General features: G+C 50.0%; 1 long non-coding RNA gene and 1 other non-coding gene across 2 annotated transcripts; one reads left to right on the plus strand and one right to left on the minus strand.

Moving 5' to 3' along the window:
• LOC102014457 lies at positions 1-2,296 on the plus strand. The gene is made up of 2 exons (XR_264035.1): positions 1-947; positions 1,607-2,296. It is a non-coding gene; the product is annotated as an uncharacterized LOC102014457 (long non-coding RNA).
• A 1,346-nt stretch (positions 2,297-3,642) lies between these two features.
• On the minus strand, positions 3,643-3,714 carry Trnac-gca. The gene has a single exon. It is a non-coding gene; the product is annotated as a tRNA-Cys (tRNA).
• Positions 3,715-6,125: the final 2,411 nt, after the last annotated feature.

Here is a 6,125-nt window from a genome sequence, read left to right on the forward strand (position 1 = left end):
CTCTATTGGGAATTCAAAGTTATGAAACATCCCTACTTAAAAGGAGCACATAGTGTGTCTAGGAAAAAAGAAATCAACCAGTTATGTAAGCTGATGAAATTACTAACAGTCCAGACAATGTCACAAATTTCTTCAATGACATAAGGACAACAAATTAGATAAAAGCTTCTTATGTATTAGATAGGGATAATTGACTAAAAGACTATTCTATTCCAAGGTGGAGGTTTAAATGTGTCACAAAAATGTCATCATGACTGTGACGTTATAATACTATGTCTAAATTTTCTCTGCATAATTGCTGTCTGTTAACATTCTACAGGGATTCATCTACTAGAGCACTCATGCTTGGTGAGAAGTAGCAGTTCTATGGCTATGCTTTATATTTCAAGGCTCTTCTGGACATTCAGCAACTGAGGTTTAGAAACCAAAAGTTAAAAACACAGATGGGCTGAAAACACAGATAACCAATATGGCCCTAGCCCTCCAAAACATGTCAGTCTCCTTGAAATACTCCTTTTTGTGTCAGTTCCCAAGCCTGGGATAAATGGGTATCACCCAGTCCAGGACTTGTGGGCAATGAATGCCCTGGTTGTAACCCTTTACCCTACTGTACCCAACCCCTATACCTTTCTTAGTTAACTCCCACCTACTCAGAGTTGGTATACTGTGTTGGATTTAAAAGATTTTTTTTTCCGTATTTCTTTGTCTGTTGCATCCCAAGAGTTGCCTGCTTTTGAATGAGAGGATCGGGGGCAGGGGAATGAAAATGTACTTTACTAAAGGAAACTGATGGCCCTCAACACTGCCTCCCTTTCACCGACATCACTGGAGCCACCTGAGCACAACTATGTGCACACAATCAAGGCAATCCAACTCAGCCAGACTGGACCTACGGGACGCATCCCTCCGGAACCCTGACTTGACACTTCTTGGGCTACAACAGAATGGTAATTGATGAGGTTCAGAGGGTGAGAATGACAGTTGTCACTCTTGAGCAGATTGTCTAGCCCAAGGCTTTGCATCCTGGAATGTTAACACAAAGGCCAAACTGGGCTTTGAAAATAGAATAAGCCCGATATGCCCTTGGTACTTTAAAGGGGCCTCCTGACTATGGGGGAGGGGGAGACATTAAGAACTCTTAGGAGATATTGAACTTACTACAGGCTGTGTTGTAGCCTGCCAAGGTAAGCTGTGATTCACTGTCCAGGCCATCAGAAAACAAAAATTCCTTAGAGGCCCAAGAAAACCAAGCAGCTGATTTAGTAGCCAAATAAGCTGCTATTGGAGACTCACACCCTATGATCTAGGCTCTAGTGGCCCTGCTCCTCAAGTCACCTAAATATTCAGAAAGAGAACTTATGTGGGCCACTACAAAAGGAGCTACGTAACAAAATGGATGGCAAGTTTTGCCAGGAGGAAAGATGTTCCTTCCTGAGGCTGTAGGACATTTTCTCATCCAGGAGCTGCCTAGCCATACTCACTTGGGAAAGACATGGCTAAGCTGCTTGGTTGTCATTTCTCTACTTCTAGACTTCAGACTCTGTGTGCATCTGTGGCAGGCAGATACGTGTTTTGTGTTCACAACAATCCATTTTCTCATCCGCAGAAACTGCCCAGAGTCCACAGACAAGGAATACTGGCCTTTGAGGATGTTGAGGTGGATTCTACAGAACTCAAACCCACCCTTAGAAACAAGAAGTATTTGTTGGTCCTCATTTGCACCTATTTGGACTGGGTGGAGGCCATCCCCACAAAAACTGAGATGACTAGAGAGATGATAAAAGCTCTGATGGAGCTAGTTATTCCTCAGTATGGGCTTCCCATGATGGTAGGTTCACATGATGGGCCTTCTTTCATGGGTTGAGTGGTTCAGAGCCTTTCCACTAAAATGGGAGCTACACACCACTGACCAACCACAGAGTTCTAACCAGGTAGAGAGACAGAATCCAACTTTAAAGTCTACCCTAGCCAAGCTGTGCCAAGAGACTGGGACAAACTGGGTAACTATGCTTCAGATCACCTTGCTGAGGTACCGATGCACCCCATACCAGGAAGAACTCACTCTGTTTGAGATCATGTTGGGAGGCCTCCCCCACTTTTGCCCATCTTATAAACACTACAAGAGATAAGGACTCTTGATGTACTGGAGGAGCACATTTGTAATGACAACCATTGTGTACCACTGAGTGGACCCTATTTGCCTTCAGTGAGCTGAGCTGGCCTCACTGTATTTCCTGTATGACCAGCAAGATGTTATATTTATAATCCACATAAGTAAATTTTGGATCCCTCACTGGTGATGAGACAAAGCCAATCCTGAGATTCACCATTTCCCATGTATGAGGTTAAAAAAAGACAATTAGAGGGGATAATGATGACACAGACTTGGTAAAGAGGGGACTCTATATGCACCCAAAAACAATGGAAGGAAGATGCAGAAGGAGTTCAAAATGTGGCCAGGCTAGTTCCTTGGCAAACATGACCAGGTTAGTTCCTTGGCAAAAGTAGTGTTACTGAATAGGAGAAGAGTCAATTTCCTCTTTATGGAACAGGGGGGAGCTATGTGCTGCCCTTAAGAAAAGAAATGCTGTTTTTATGTAAACAACTCAGGAGTCATCATAGATATGCTTGACTGGTTGAATAGAGAAGCAAAAGAAGGAGAAAGACATATTATAGCCACCAAGGGTGATATGAAGGACTCTTCGAGTGGGGCCCGAGATTAGCCTCCCTGATGACTAAGATCACTAGGCTCGTGGTGATTTTCGTAGTGATCCTTACTTTTCGGCCATGCAAAATTAAATGGGATAAAAATAGGATCCAAAACAATGTGAACTGAGCACAAAAGATGGTTCTAAAGGAGGAAACCAATTATAGAGTGGAGACCAAATCTCAAATCTGTGAAGGATTACATATGTCCTGAAAAAGGAAAATAAGTCCTTGAGGGGGCAAAGGTAGGGCAAGAGACTCGATTTTCTGATTTTAAATCCGTGAGAGAAGTCACTTATTAAGTTAAATGAAGCCACAGTTCACCCCAGTCACTTCGATCAGCTATGAACTCAGAGTAGAATCATAAAATGGGGACAGAAAAAACAGGACAAATTGGGAAGTGGGGTAAAAAGGAAGCAGCAATAGTAATTAGGAATTCCGCTGAATAACCATGTGGGAGAAGTGAACTTTGTGATAAGTGAGTGCCATTCTTGTAACATTCACCAAAATCAGGTAATGGTTAGGATGGAAAATGAAATGTACTTAGACTGAAAATTTCTCTGGCACCTGGTGAGAGATTGTCCATTGGCCAGCTGAATACAGCCTGATTTCATTGCTGGGATTTCAGATTTGTGGTACGCGTGTTTCTGCTGAAATGACTGACTTAATCAATCTGAAGTTGGGCACAGAGGAAGCAAATTTAAATGCAGTGAGATACCATGTCAAAACAAAAAGTAAAAGGAAGCCAGACACGAAACTGAGCTCTGATGTCCAAGGTTAAATAACCACTAATACAGACAGGAGAGGAAGAAGTCATCGGCCCACACCATGCCTTGGGCCATGAAGAGTTGAAGTCCAGAGAAAGGTGCCAAGCACGGAGGCAGAGCGCCTGGAGACAAGACCCTTGTAGGTTTGGCAATAAAGTGGGTCACCAGTAGGGGGCACCCGGATTTGAACCGGGGACCTCTTGATCTGCAGTCAAATGCTCTACCCCTGAGCTATGCCCCCACCTGCCGACTAGGTGTGTGTCATAAGCCCTGTAAACCTGTGTGACCGCACCTGCCTGAAGCCATCCTGCACTTGCAGAGCTCTGCCATCATCGGGTGTGCCCTTCCTCCTGGGCCCCTCTCGGTACCTCCGCAGCCCCATCTGTCTCCTCTTCTGGACACCAGCAACCCCTGGCCCCAGCACATGGCCCAAGGCGCTGGCGTTGCACGCGTGGAGGTGTGCAGCGAGAAAGCCCTCCACACTCACTTTCCGGAGCCCTCCACGCTCCAGGAGGGAGCTGCTCAGCAGACCCTGTGGAAGCCAGGAATGCCGTGGGATGGGCTTCAGGTAGGGGCATCGTTGAGGGTTGGGCCAAAGCAGAGGGGCAGGCACCTGGACGGAGGCTTCTGTCCTTGCACCCAGGGATGGGTCCTGACGTGGGAGGGACAGAGATGTGTGTCCCTGGGGCACCGCACGGGGCAGTGATTGCCACCTGTGACCAGTAAGGAATGGAAGAGCCAGCTGCTGAAAGTCGTGGGCCACTCATGGACTGCCTGATCTGCAGTGCCATGCTCCGACCCACTCCCACACCCTCTTCCCTGTGCAGACTTTGGGCACGAGCGGGTCTGGCTGTGTGGCCGCACCCAAGGATCGGGTTCGTCTTTGGCTCCTCTTAGCTGGGGATCTCGGGGGCCCTGATGGGCCTCGACACAGTCCACCTGGCTGTGACCATGCCCCCTCCTTCCTCCTCAAGAGCCCTATCCCAGAATAGGAGGAATCCCGCCGGCCCCCGCAAGACCTGCAGCTCAGCCTCCTCCAGCTCGCTCCCCTTGCACCATTAGTGTGGGCAAGGCTGTGTGGGGCCGCACTCGGGCTCTCTCTTCGCCGAGGAGGGAAGGCCTCAGCCCCTCCGTCCTCCCTGTGCTGCATCTCCCTCGCTGCCCTTGCACCCGGGGCTCTGGGGTTCTCGGTCTGCTGTCTTCAGCTCAGCTCTTCTCCCTTCTCACTTACTACCGTGGGCTTGGAGGGAGATATCTTCCCGCAGAGGGCACACCCCAAGCTGGGCCAAACAATCCACCCAGCATAGCCGCCCGGGTCCCGAGCTGTTGGCACAGCTGGGACTCAGGACTCTGGACGCCCTCTGGTCGTGGGAGGGGACCCTGCCTGGTGTCCTTCCTGTGGTGGGGCCAGCAACACGATGCCACAAAGCCACGCAGCAAGGAGTATGTGGGGAGTGGGCCTTCGGCCACAGGGACATGAGAAAGACAGGGCGTGTAAGGTCAGGGGCATGGTGAAGCCCCAAACTCCCTGGGATTGCCAAAGGATGATCAGGTCACAGGCTGTTTGCTTCCTCGTCTGATGGATTACCTCTTCCTCCCTGGGTGCTGAGAGGTACACTTCCGCACGCAAGAACACCATACCCGGGAATCTTTCTAATGGCATCGCAGCCATGAGCAGGACAGCATGGAACATCACGGAGGGTGCCCGGTCCTCGATGGCACTGAGGATGCATATGATGAATGAGTGAGTGAGGGCACCTGATGGGCACAAGTGACAGGCCAACAGAAGTGAGCCAGCTTGACACGGACTGCCGAAGCAGCGGGCAGGAGTTGTCTGCACAAGCTCCCAGCATTCCTCAAAATGGGGATGAAGGGCCAGGCAGCTCGGGACAAAAGAGAGTTCAGCGACCGCAGAGAAATGTTCAGAGAGAGATACCGCGGGCGAGAGAAGCTGGACAGTAGGACCGGTGCTGGGAGGTCCTGCGGGTGGTTGGTTGCGGGTTGGCGGGACCTTGTAGGAGAGGACGGGACGACCTGATGGACTCATGGTTTTCTGGCTTCTTGCAGAAAGTTTCAGCCTCCGGGCGCTTCCGAGAGGTAGGGAAGGCTTCCCTCGCAGCTTTCTCGGAGAGCCAAAGGAAATGTAGTTAGGCAGCCTCGCACCTGGGCTCTGGTGGCCAGGAACCCTGGGGAAGTGCCGGCCTCACAACAACTAGTGTGACCCAAGCATAATGTGCCACTCTGGCATTTGTACAGGGACTGGAGACCTTCCTCTGGCCTGCTGCCTCCCCAAGCGGTGCTGGGCTGTGCTGTTGGCCAGCTGTCTCCCATGCTCCCTGCTTCCTTCCGCCCTCACCTACCTTTCCCACATTGCCGCACTCTGCGCTCCTGGCCACTGCCTGTGCCTCCAGCTCGAGACTCAGCAGCCCTAGCTGGAGCCATGGCTTAGAAATCACTGGTGTCACTAGCACACTTTTGGTGAAGCAGACTTTGTCCTGGACATGGTACTGCAGGTTTTGTATTCGGTTCACGGCACTGCACCCTAGCAGGGGACTGTTTTTCCCAACACGTATGTTTCAAGCTGTCTCACCATCCCACTGTCAGACATCCCAATTGCCAGCGTCCTCAGCTGCATTTTTGGCAGGGTTCCTA

The sequence above is a fragment of the Chinchilla lanigera genome, unplaced genomic scaffold, assembly GCF_000276665.1.
Source record: "Chinchilla lanigera isolate Chin_1 unplaced genomic scaffold, ChiLan1.0 scaffold00090, whole genome shotgun sequence".
Taxonomy (NCBI): Eukaryota; Metazoa; Chordata; class Mammalia; order Rodentia; family Chinchillidae; genus Chinchilla; species Chinchilla lanigera.